The sequence below is a fragment of the Silurus aristotelis genome (genome assembly GCF_946808225.1).
Source record: "Silurus aristotelis genome assembly, chromosome: 27".
In the NCBI taxonomy this organism is placed as follows: Eukaryota; Metazoa; Chordata; class Actinopteri; order Siluriformes; family Siluridae; genus Silurus; species Silurus aristotelis.
The window spans coordinates 2,154,762-2,168,630 of NC_139600.1; positions in this window are offsets into that span (position 1 = coordinate 2,154,762).

Sequence of the window (13,869 nt, forward strand, 5' to 3'; positions counted from 1 at the left end):
CCCACAAGGCTCCATCCTTGGTCCCACACTTTTCTCAATTTATATTAATAACATTCCCCAGGCAGTTGGTAATTCACTCATTCACTTATATGCTGATGATACAATCCTTTATGCCATAGGTCCCTCCCCTGATGCTGTTCAAGCTACCCTGCAACATAGCTTTCACCAACTACAGCAGTCTTTTACACAACTCAAACTCACTCTCAATACCTCCAAAACAAAAAGCATGTGGTTTTGCCGTAGGGGTACTACGCCTCCTCCTGCCCTTAACATCGCCACCTGCAAGGGGGATATTTTAGAACAAGTCACTGCTTATAACTACTTGGGCATCTGGTTGGAAACTTCACTTTCTTTCTCTATCCACATATCAAAGCTGCGATCTAAGGTCAAAGCCAAGCTTGGTTTCTTTTACAGAAACCGCTCTTCCTTCACCACTTCTGCCAAACTTATTCTTATTCAAATGACCATTCTACCCATGTTAGATTATGGAGACACTATATATAGGGTTGCTTGTAAGTCCACCCTATCAAAACTTGATGCTCTTTACCATTCTGCTATCAGGTTTGCCACAAATGCTCCTTTCAATACACACCACTGTGCTTTATATTCATCTGTTAACTGGCCCTCCCTTCACAATCGCCGTAAAATTCACTGGTTCACGTTCATTTATAAGACCCTTCTCGGCCACTCACCTCCTTACTTAGGTCACTTGCTGCAGCTAAAGCCTGTCACATATAACACCCGGTCCTCACTTCGTTTTCAATTAAGCATTCCTTAAACCAACTCTGCATTTGGTCTTGCATCTTTTCAATCTGCTGCTGCTCGCGACTGGAATGCTTTGCAAAATACCCTCAAACTGGATAAATTCATTCCAATTTCAACCTTTAAAAATATATCATATTTGTTCATGGATATATGCAGTTGTTTTTCTACATAATTTTGTTTAAAAGTGTATTTATGTAATTGTTAATTTTGTATGTATTTTTTTTTTTTATGTTTTGATTTAGCCCTACTTCCCTTTCCCTAAGTGGTTATTCCACTTGTCAGGCCACCATTGTAAACAAGAACCTGTTCTTAACGACTTGCCTGTAAAAATAAAGGTTAAACAAACAAACAAACAAACACCCATATCTTATTCATGCTAGATTGGCTCCCAATCAGGTCTTGCATTCATTACAAAAGTTAACCACTCACATATAAAATACTAAATGGCCTAACATCACACTACCTGTGAAAATTTGTATATGATGATATGACACACCCACTACTGTACAATCAAAAGGTGCAGGTGCATTTTGTATATTAGGAGGTTTAGGAATCTCTTACAAAACATTACAGTTATAGAACAGCATTTTAATATCTGTTTTTAAAGCAACAAATTTATCCCACCTGGGACGCCATTTAATCACAGGGCACTATTTACATTAAAGTCACTTTGCATATTACTTTGGGTTTGCTGTGAGTCATGCTTCTCTAAATGAGCTCAGGACAGGTATTGGGTAATGTAAATGCCACTGCCAGTCATTACTATAAATATGCAAATCATTGACATTAGCAGCCAGGTCCCCTGGTGGTCTAGTGGTTAAGATGCAGCGCTCCCACCGCTGCGACCCGGGTTCGATTCCCGGTCAGGGAACCATCCCCAGCCACTCTTAGTGCCGGTCCCAAGCCCGGATAAATTGGGGAGGGTTGCGTTAGGAAGGGCATCCAGCGTAAAACATGTGCCAAATCAAATGTGCGGAGGATCCGCTGTGGCGACCCCTAACGGGAGAAGCCGAAAAGAAAGAATTGACATTAGCAGCCACTTGGTTAAGCAGCAGATTCTGTCATTGAGACAATGAAATGTTGCTCTGGTTCTAAACAACCCAAACAAAATTGTGACAAACTGGTGTAAGCCTAATGAAGTGGAAAATCGCTTTTTTTTTTTTTTTTACAAGATATTGGATTCTAAAGTAAACATAGAATCTCTTTTAAAACCCAATCACATTTTGTTTTTTTAGGGTCTTGTAGGGACTGTGCACAATTAAATCTGATAAAGCTTCGATGTTTTGCTGTCTGAGATTCGTGTGTAGAGGCAAAAATCACACTGTATTATATATATATATATATATATATATATATATATATATATATATATATATATATATATATATATATATATAATTTATATGTATATATTATCTCTGGTTATATTTTTGTGTCTATTCTGCTATGTGTATTGCTTATCGGTACCGTCTCGTTCACTGTCGATTTGTCTTGGCTGTTGATTGTTTTATGTTTTGGAAAAGCAATACTTCTTGCCATCCTGTTGTTAGGCTGAATGACAAAGTTTACTACAAAACCTATTTAGGCAAAAGAAAATATATATATTTTACATACAATTTTGTGACTAAAACAAATCAAATAAATAAACTCATGTGTCACAGACAGAACATTCCTTTTTCCTTAGTCTCTATGAGAAATTAGTCTGTTTCTTTAACCAATCAGATTTCCAATTTGCCTCACAGGGCAGCTAGCTGGCCCAGAATAGCGTCAGCATTTTTCCGTCCTCTGATTGGTTGGTCAGAGGGAAACCGTTACAGCCAAGTTCAACTAGCAAAACACGTCTGTAGCAATCTGCAAACATTAATACTTTGGAGATAGACTTTTTTTATGCCTAAAGAGGAAGAGAAATTGATTTGGTCTCGAACATATTTAAATATCCGAAGCTAGCTAGCGTGTCTTAGCCCGGGAAAGGGTTTGTTCTCCACTTCCAGACCAGTGAATACGAGCGGTACCACTGGATTACAGCCTCTGAGGAGCGGTGCACATTATGAGTCTGCATCTCTGGTGAGTAGGTTGTATTTTATTTACATTTTTATGTTTTTGACATGTTATTCAATAAATATTAATTCTGAACTGCTCCAGATGATGTTGGTGGCACAGTTGCGGTTGTAGTGGAGGTTTGGAGCTTGCTTTAGTAAAATAGTTTTCACTATATGTGAAATGCCGCTCTCTCTGTAATTCCACGTGTTGTTATATTGCATTTTTGTATAGTATTGATGGTTTCTATAATTGCGACGTGATAGTTGTGGTATTAAGAGGTAATTACGTTGGGTAGGTCCTCACTGAAGGCCCAGGTACCAAATGCACGGCCCACCACTGGCAGCCATACATGATCATGCCATAACATGACCTCTATGTTTGACAGATGTTGTTGGATGCTTTGGATCATGAGCCCTTCCTATCATTGCTCCATTTATAGTTCAAGTAAACCCTCTGTATTTATATTCCTTAAGGCATCTCTATTGTGGATTTGGACACTGTTAATCTCTCTCTCTGTTAGGTCTGTTTTTTCTTTTGTTTTTTTTTAGGCAAATGATGGTCTCCTTCATTTGCAATGACACTTCTATGGATTGCACAGTAAGTGTTCCCATAAACATCTACCAAATGAAAATTTGGTAGCTTCTTTCAAATCGACTACCTGTATGTCTTCCCTCGCTACATTCATAAACCTCCTCCTTGGCCTTTCTCTTTTCTGCCAGAAAGGAGGAAAAGAGTGGTGATATACAGGTTGAAGGACAAGGTCAGACAGGGCTACTCCCGTCTGACCTCGTCCTTCAACCTGTCCATCACCACTGAAACAGGAAAGGGCTCCCGATCCTTGGTGCAGTCCACCCTCCAGCTTGAACCAGTCTGTTGTTCCTACTGCACACTTCACTGCTGTCACACTGTCCTCATACATGTCCTCCACCACCCTCACAAACTTCTTTGACATACCAGACTTCCTCATACAATACCACATCTCCCTTATTCTCAAAGATCGGTACCAGCAAACTGCTTCTTCATTCCTTAGGCATCCTCTCATGTTCCAAAATTTTGTTAAACCATCGTATTTAAAACTTCACTGCATCTCTCCTAAATATCTCAAAGCTTCTACCGGTATGTCATCTGGTCAAACCGACTTTCCACTCTTCATCCTCTGAAAAGCTGCTCTCACTTCCTCTTTACTCATCCTATCCACTTCCTGTTTCACCATTTCCACACCATCCAACCTTATCTCTCTCTCATTTTCCTCATTAATCAGTTGCTCAAAATACTCCCTCCATCTTCTCAACACACTCTTCAACACATTTCCATCTTTATCCTTTATTACTCTAACTTGCAGCACATCCTTCCCAGCTCGGTTCCTCTGCCTGGTCAATCACTACAAATCCTTTTCTCCTTCTTCAGTGTCCAACTTCTCCTACAGCCCCTCATATGCCTTTTCCTTGGCTTTTGCCACATCCCTCTTCACCTGCTGCCGCATCTCCTTGTTCTCCTGCCTACTTTTCGAATCGCTCTGCCGATCACAATGCTGTTTTCTGCACTTCCTCATTCCACCATCATATCTCTTTGTCTCCCTTTCACTTTCCAGATGTCACACCCCAAGTACTTTTCTAGCTGTTTCCCTTATCACTTGAGATAGTGAATTGATAGGTTTTTGTTAAATGTGAGCCAAAATTATCAGTTTAAAAGAACCAAAGACTTAAACTACTTCAGTATGTGTGCATCAAATTTATTCAATAGACGAGTTTCACAATTTGAGTTGAATTACTGAAATAATGACATTCAGTTATTGGGATGCAGCTGCATATATGACGGATAATTATAGAGTCCAGTTGTTTAAATGTCCCAATGTGATTTTCGTTAAAGTGTCCATGTGCTGATATTAAAGTGACACTGTGCAGTGCCAGTCCAGTGTTAAAGTGACAATCAGTTGTGCAATTGTGCAAAAAAAAAAAAAAAGTGCAATGAAAGGAATAGTAAGTGTCAGGCTGCAGACGCGGAAGCCGATATAATCCGATCATTGTCCTTTTATTTCAACAACCGTACAACACAAAAACACTCATAAGCCGTTGAAAACAACAAACAAAGACATCCGCTCGATACGCGTTGTCCGCTATGAGTTCGAATGTCCCAAGCATAATCCATAAAGCCTTCGGCAATGAGTAATCCAAGTCGGAAGTGGAATTTGCATATACAGCCGGCGGTCGAGCAGCCACGCGATTGTCCAGCTTGACAATATAACGACCGACAGCCTGTGACTCAAGAACGTGAGTTTATGTAGTCTGATCTTTCATAAGCCACAGCTGTCGGTAATCTTGGGAAGCAGCGTGACTGCTATCGAGGGGGGCGTGGCAGGGTGAATCCCTGACAGCTACAGACGGGGGCGTGGCAGGGTGAATCCCTGACAGCTACAGAGGGGGGCGTGGCAGGGTGAATCCCTGACAGTAAGTCCAGTAGAGGAAGTGCAGGTGCTGTTTGCACTCGTTTGCACACGATGCCCTTTACACTTTTTTCCCTGGTTAAACCTCCGGATGGCCTGCGGGAAGAAGCTCCTCTTCATTCTCTCTGTGTTTGCCTTCAATGATCGGAAGCTCTTCGTTAAACGCAGCAGAGAAAAGAGTCAAAGAGGTCCTTCACTATCGTTCTGGCCCTGGTCCGGCACCGCTCGCTGTAGATGTCCTGCAGGTCAGGGAGCTCTGTGCGGATGGTACGCTCAGCCGACCTCACTACCCTCTGGAGGACTCGCCTGCCTAATGTGTCATAATACAAAGTAAACAGACCGCAACCTGCCATTAAACTACTTTTCCGTCAAACGTAAAATGATTTTTGAGTCTATGATCTTTTTCGAGTGGTCATTTGCTTTATTTGGAGCAAGAATGTGAGTTGCTGTTCCAGTAAAACCTTTACTAAATGTGCATTTCTCACCTCGGCTTTAAATGATGCTGGACCAGTTACACCCCCAAGTCCAAGGTTTTAAGATTTAAGGTTTTGCTGCTGATTTGTGGAGGTGTGAGTGGCTAACTGTATTAAAGCATTAACGCTGTAATCTTTTTAGTTCCTTTTTCCTTGATGGCATCTAAGATAACAGAAAACAATGTGTAGGGTAAGGCTGTTTGCATCGTCTGTTGACTGTAGTCTGGGCAGCTGGGAAGGGAGAAGCATTTGTAGTCTCTGGACAGTTTTTAAAGGCACAATGTTTTCTTAAGGGCACTTTACCATGTGTCTGGGGATGTTGCCTAGGCGGCATGCTTCTCTGGTGTTCATATTGTATAGCATCTTCAATGCGTAGAGTTCAGATATGATGGCGCTTTTCATGTTCCTCAGCTAGACTTTTTGTTAGTTTTTTGTTTTTTCTGGTAGTAATGGCAACCTCAAAGCATCAGTAGAGAATTTTTCTTAGCTAGGAAGGCACTGATGCATGCACTTTCACATGCACTGTCGCAGACTCCTGGAATCTACCTACACTGTTTAAATACCTAAAGTTTTTTTTCTCTCTCTTTTTGTGGTCTTTTTTTTTTTTTTTAGCCAACCGATGGTCTCCTTCACTTGTATTATCACTTTGGACCGCATAGTAAGAGTTCCCATAAACAGCTAAAAACTAAAAATGAACTTTTCACTAGTATTGGTATCAACTCTAGTTGTTTTATTGCTTAATCTAATCATACTTACAGCCTGCCATTTATCTACATTTCCATCAAGGCTATGAAAATAAAGGGGCATCAAAAGGGATCGGATTTTAAAAACATCTCAGCTTAGAACATATCTGGTAGTCATTTGCTTTATTCAGAGCTAGAATGTGTTAAAATTGATTCTTGGAAAAGGGCATTTCCAAAGTGCTTGGGTAAAAATGAAGCACCGCCAAAACAGTCTGTATGCACACGTTTAAAAACACACCAGCCAACACACGCACGTTCCCGGCTTTTACACCGCTTTCGAAATGTTCACCGGGCTGAAACATGCAAACTGACTGGTCTGAGTGTTTATCTTCGAATGTTTGCATGATAATTGAGCGGTGACACAAATCACATCAAATTCGTTCGTTATAGAAACCAAAAATCTCTCACTTTCACAATTCTACTGATGTTGAAGGTCATTCAGTTCGTCTCATTGCGAAATAGTTTTTCGTGGAGGTATGAATAAAAGCGAATTTCACCAGGTTTGTTCGTGTCTAATAATTAATGTAGCACTGATCCTAAAAATAGATTGAGATTTAATAAGCTCAGTGATTTCAGAAGTTTTGTGGTCATTCCAGGTCCAAAAAATGGATCCAAATCCAGATATTTCGAATTCAGAAATGCTAAATCAAAATGTCGTTTATCTGACATGATTATCTTAAAATAATATTTTATAATTATAAATCTTGTCATTGACTAAGTGCACTTAATGAGAAAAATGTGCAGATCTTATGATACACACTCTGTCACACCCCTTTTTTTTTTTTTTTTTTGCATTAGAAAGAATGTCAATTTGTTAACGTGTTAAATGAGACATTAACTTGTACCCAAGCGCTCGGGAAAAACATCGCCAAACCAGTACGGACGCACGAACACACCCATGTTTCCAGCTTTTTTCGTTTCATTCAAAACTTGTAAGTCCACATTGCTGGAGACGTGCAAACCAATTGGTATGAGTGTTTATCATGCGCCGTCTGCATGATAAGCGAGTGGCAGATCAACAGCTGCCAATCAGCCCTTCTCGTTTCCGACAAAAGTAAAGTCTGAGATTTAATTGCCGTTTGCATACACAATTATTTAACTCAACACAAAAAACAAACAAAATCTAAATGTAATGTTACAGATAATGAATACGGAGAAACGTTTGTGGACACCTGAGCATAAGATTGATGCATGTGCTTCTTTTTTAAACAACCCATTCCACATTAATCAACATTTGCTGTTATAATAACCTCCAGGCCTCTGGGAAGATGTTTTACCACATTTTATGGAGATTCATTCATCTACAAGGGTCTTAGTAAAGTCAGTTACTGATGTAGGTGAGATGAGGAGGCCTGGGGGGTGCAGTCAGCATTCACATTAATTCTGTTTATTAGGTTTGGAGCCCTATAGCAGAAGATCTTCCACCATAACTCATGGAAAGCATATCTTCATGGAGCTGGCTTGGTGCACAGGGGCATTGTCATGCTGGGTCTTCAAGTCTTCAAAAATTGTGCTACAGAAAGACGTCTAAAGACGTTCAACCGTGTGCCCGTTTGGAGAACACGTTCTACATGGCAGATTGAAATGTATTTTATAAAAAGGAGTTGATGATGGTAAAAAACTGACCAGTGTATAAATTAGTTAGTGAAATGCCAGGTAATAAGGTTGTAATTTTCTTTAATGTAATTCATTTTGAAGACATGGCTGCTTATCAGACAGTGGCATCATTTAAGGTGTCAAAACCTGTTTCCTCAGCAGCTGTTATCCATATGCAAATTCTGAAAAATGGAGATATGTTGGGGTTAAGATAGTTTAACACTTGATAGAGAAGTCTTTGCACTGCCTTTATTTCTGTAAATCGACATTATTAAATCGAGAATAATGTGCTGTTCGTTCTGTTTTCAGCTGTGTAGGCAACAAATATTAGTGTCCCGACTGGGTTTTCTTCGGGTCCTCTGTTTTCCTTCCACCTCCAAAAACATGCCTAGTGGATCGAGTGAGCAAAGAGTGGTACATTCCACCCTCGGTATGTAAGTGTTGTTGGATGTAAAGCAGCATGAAGTGTCTTCCATTAACCTCTTTACTGCTCCCGATAATTAGCTTGTTTGCTAAGCTATTTTTAAGTGTGTTTAGATTGGCTGGGGTTGTGGCATATCTAGCAGTTGTGTAATTCAGTGAAGCAGTTCTGCATACCTGTTTCATAAGGAAATTCTTTAACTGACAATCAAATCTGGGTTCTTAAGACATTTCATGGGGACTTTACGAGCAGAAGGCCATTTGTGAAACCCATTTGAAAAATATTTATCTTGATAGAACAAAGTTTCTATGGAGTGCTGAGTCATAGCAGTGGAAATCATGTACCCCTAAATATTGTCAAAGGTAGGCTCTTGTTTAAAGAATTGTCTAGCACTTATTTCAGAAATCTGAGAAGCACACCGGTGTGTAACTTTGCCATAAGAATTGAAACTTGCAGACACCAGACACAGGAAGGCCTCGATAATCCCTTACGCATATACAGTGTTTTCTCCTGAGCTGAACCCTTCGGTATGTCATGAAGCTGCTAGCGTAAAAATTGAACAACCGAATTTGCATTAGCATTATAGTCATACTAAACCCCACCTCGAATAGTGCTAAGCTAAAGATACACTGACAAACCAAGTATGTGAAGTATGCTAAAGTTTCTGCTGAGAAATGACGAGGTATTTTCAAAGTATGTGTCGTTTTTTGTTTTTTTGAAAAAAGCGAGGAACTAAACAAAAAAACGCAACTGTGACCTCAAGCTTTATCTTTGTACCTTTTTTTTTAATTTGGTTTCAATTGTTTTTATTTTAGAAAGCACAAATATATGTTTAAAGACAGCCTTCGCTCTGATTCGTCCTGCAACCATGAAGGAGCAAAAGATATAAAAATATTTACTTTTTAAAAGGTTTACCCACATTTCCCAAGGTTGGACATGCTGATTATAAAAGGATATAAAGCTTTGTGAGATGTAATGAGCCCGGTTTTCTAATTCGAACGAATCGTATCTATCTGACCGTATATCCTCTACACCAGGGGTCACCAACATGGTGCTCGGTGCCCGGGCCTTTTCTAAAAATAGCTGTTTCCTACTTTGTTAAATCATTGTTAATAATTATTATGAGAAATCATTCACATGATCAGTGTCTTCACATAGATGAATATCATTCATTATTAATAATAACATATAATAAAAGGTAAATTTAGCAAATTTGTTATTTCAGATCAAACTGAAAATTGTTGTTGCCTCGTGGTCTAGTGGTTAGGATGCGGCGCTCTCACCGCTGCGGCCCGGGTTCGATCCCTTGTCAGGGAACCAACCAACTGGTCAGGGAACCAACCCCAGCCATTAGGGTTGCACAAGCCTTAGTGCAGGTCCCAAGCCAGGATAAATGGGGGGGTTGCGTTAGGAAATGCATCCAGCATAAAAAAATGTGCCAAATCAAACATGCGGATGATCCGCTGTGGCGCCCCCTAATGGGAGAAGCCGAAAGAAAGTTTTTTTAGATCAAACTGAAAACTGTATCAAACTGGTAGCCCTTCACATTAATTGGTACCCAAGAAGTAGCTCTCAGTTTCTAAAAGGTTGGTGACCCCTGCGCTACATGTTATTATTTACAAAATAATAATAAAGAAAATGCAAAGAAACGCAACAAAATGTCTTTTTCACTACCTTACAGCTATACAGTATGATATGTTTGTTTGTTCATCGAATGGAATGTGGATGTGATGTCATTTGAAGCTGTACTGTAAATGAATGGAAGGTGCAGTAAACCCACGGTGCTTGTGAAATATTCACCGTCGAACGTTTACCAGGTACGTTTCCACCCCGATACACCACGCAAGCCCACGCAAGCCCAGTGTCTCGCACCCTAAACGGGTTTTTAATCGCAACTTCGTGACGATCCCAGAAAAATTTCGTTTAATTTACGTTCTCATTGACGCACAGGTTTTTGTTCAAGGTACATTTGAGTTTATTTATTTATTTTTGACCAGACGCACCACACCGTCTTCTTTTTTTTTTTTTATCTCATCCTAACAAAATACGATGTACTCAAGACTTATTTTAAGAACGGTGGGTTGGAACGCCACGGTTCGCCCCTAAATACGTGACACACGCAATCTTTTTTTTGTTGTTTGTTTTTTCTCCCTTTTAGGTGATCTCAATCTCGTGAAAAATGTCGCCGCCGTTGATGAGGGTGTTAATGCAGATGTTCGGATAACAGTGTGGTTTTATCTTAATGAACAGATACACATCTGACACAGTGAGTGTGATGAGGAGAAGAACTTTCTGAACTCTTGAGACTTTTTGTGCTTTGCTTTTTGGCTATAAAAACTGGTGTGGGAGATAAAAAATCAAATATATGAAATATTCAAACAATAATATATTATGTTCATAATCTAGTGCTGGTTTTTCAAAGATGAATTTGACATGCGAATGAATAAAAAGAATAATTTGAAAAAAAACCCTAGACAAACAGTCATTCGACTCGTAAACACGAAGCGAAAATGTTGTCATGAGACTGTTATTAAACCTTCTGATTCAATCGGTGATTACGCACAAGACATCTGGAATGAGGAAATACCAAAATAGAAACTCAAATATCTATGCAAAGTATCATCCACTCCTTGTAAGAAGCAAAACAACACAAACAGAAATGGTACAATCCCTAAATTTACACTTTTTTAATGGTCTTGGAAACCAAATCATTGGTCAGGAAGAATCTTCAAAAGAAAGTTGCAAGAACTTTCTGACCCACGATTCGGAGTTTGCGAAGGAACATCTACCGTGATGTGAAGGAAACGGTGTTTTTCAAACGTTCACATTCTTGCAATATTCTGATTTTGGTCACAAAGCTCTGACGCTGAAGAAAGCGAAGCATGATTGTGTCATCGGGGCGCGAGACTGTCGCTGGTGTTACTATAGAAACCGTAACCGATCCCAACAACCCGTACTGCCGTCAGAGCTAAAAATGCATCCATCTTCTGACCAACCAGGGTCTACACCTCACAGCACCATGGGATAAATTACACCACAATAACGACATGTACACTGGATTTGATTTCCTAATGATATTTTTCAGTGTTCAGTGGAATCAGCAATAAGGAAACAGTAGTAAAACAGAACAAACAAACAAACGCTTATTTCTTCGCCTTTTATTTTCGGTGCGAATAAACTTCAGGGTGAGGTGAGGAAAAGATCACTTTCAGATGACTGACGGGTGAAAATGCAGTTTATAAAGTGAGTCACTCAGTCACATGGCGAAGCAGAAAAAGTGTCCTTAGTTATATTTTTGGAAACGGAACACAAGTGCGTGGGTTGAAACGAGAAACGTTTAGCTGCAAGCCACGATTGGTGGAGCTGAGCGTTTGGGAAATGAGCACCTGATTAGTGTGACTGGAAATGACTGGATTTATTGTTCAAGTCAAAAAATATATTCAAACCTAAGCTTTGGGAGGAAATGGCAGCGGCATGCAAAGCCAAGAAAACGAAATGGTTTGTGCGATTCGTCTTAAATATATAAAGAAAATCCAGTATGGCAGAAGAAATTCAACAGGCTCATATCATTCTTTTTATTCAGTTCTAAATATAGACATTAATGACAGAAAATTGGTAGGTGCTCTTCTTATGTAAAAATGCCAGATTAAAGCGTCATATTCCTGAAGTTATGGCTATCAGTATGATGCACCACGCCTTAAGCATTGACGATGAGCTGTCTAAATAAACAGACGGTATCCGGATTCCTGTATCCGGATTCCATGAGTCTGTACAGCAAATGAAAGGAGTGACCTTTTTGTCTGCATACACCAGTCTGCTGTGGGGTTTTTGCTCAGTATTGTGATGAGGTGTGGTGTGAAGTTCTTTTATCATCCAAGAGCTAGTCTGAGTACTGGGTGCATTCAATACCCAGTGTACCCAGGGTGTCATATTCAACCTGGACATTCCCATATTCATTCCCATATTCATTCCCTTGTTCATTCCCGTATTCATCCCCTGATCCATTCATTCCATATTCATCCCGTATTCTCCATGTAAGGGGGTTTTTCTGCGCCACAGTCGCCCCAGGCTTGTACACTGGGGATAAATATAAATAATTCACCGATTGCAAATTTTTTTTTCTAGAATCTGTACAGTCTGTAAAGCTGCTTTGAATGTTCATTGTAAAAAAATGTGTTCTAGAAATGAATGTCAAACCTGAAACCTGTATTCCAGAGGCACCCAGATGGTCTACCAGTTCTTGTAGATTTCAAAACGTGGATCTGTGGACACTTTCTCAGCTTGTAGTACCGACCATATAAGAACTTTTGCAACTTTTACATATGATTTCTACTAACCTGGTTTCAGAGAGCAGGTCAGCTATGATACAGGAGGGTTACAGCCAAGCCATTAAAATGAGGGTTAGGGGCCTTGCTCAAGGGCCCAGCAGTGAAAAAAACCCCAACCCTCTATTTAGTGACCCTGTGCCTTAATCACTGAGCTTTTAATTTCCTACTTTGGAATTAATACAGAATCAAATTGAATGAGAAATAACGAATGAAGAAAAGTTGAAACGTCGGCAGGTGTTTTCGGTGTGTGTAACTAGGCAACATGTTTCATGACGTAAAAAGTTTGTTTCATTACTCGCATACTCTTTTGCTACACACACACACACACACACACACAAAACATACATACTATTTAGTCACCAAAAAGTGATTTTATAGAATCAGGACTCTACAGATGTGAAGCTAAACAGCTGTCTCTCTGTGGCCACCATAATTCTTAAATGGCAAAGTTTGGAAGGAAAAACGAGACTTTCCAGCAATCTGAAGAGAAGAAAGCAGACTCAGAGTCTGATGGTCACTCTGGGTGGGCTGTGTTGAGATCAGTCAGCTGTCAGTAGAGGAACACTCCACAGATCTGTTCTTAATAGTAGAGCAGCCGGACAGAAGTTCCTCCTCAGGGAGCTTTTGTACTGCATGTCTAAATTTCATACAAAGTGTAGATACAAGATGATAAGTGAAACCCCGTGATCCTGAGCTCAATCAAGTGCCATAGGAAAGTGTGTGGATTTAATATTTATTTCTACTTTTTCTTTTTAATATATTTGGGGGGGGGGGTTGTATCATTATATTGTACAGAATATAAATAAATACCGTCCTTCATGTATAAAGGACTTCTATAAAGTTTCTACCCTGATGTTTACTGTCATTTAATAAAATATCCTGTGCCATGACTCGAAGGTAAATAATGCGCTTATGTCGCCATCTAGTGGAAAATATTTAACACAAATGCGACAGTCAGCTCTCCTGTCTCAGGTGAATACATAAATATAATACATAAATCAGTTATATTTACTACAGCAGGGGTCTTCGAAGTTTTTCAGCTCAAGGGCCCCTTAAGTGA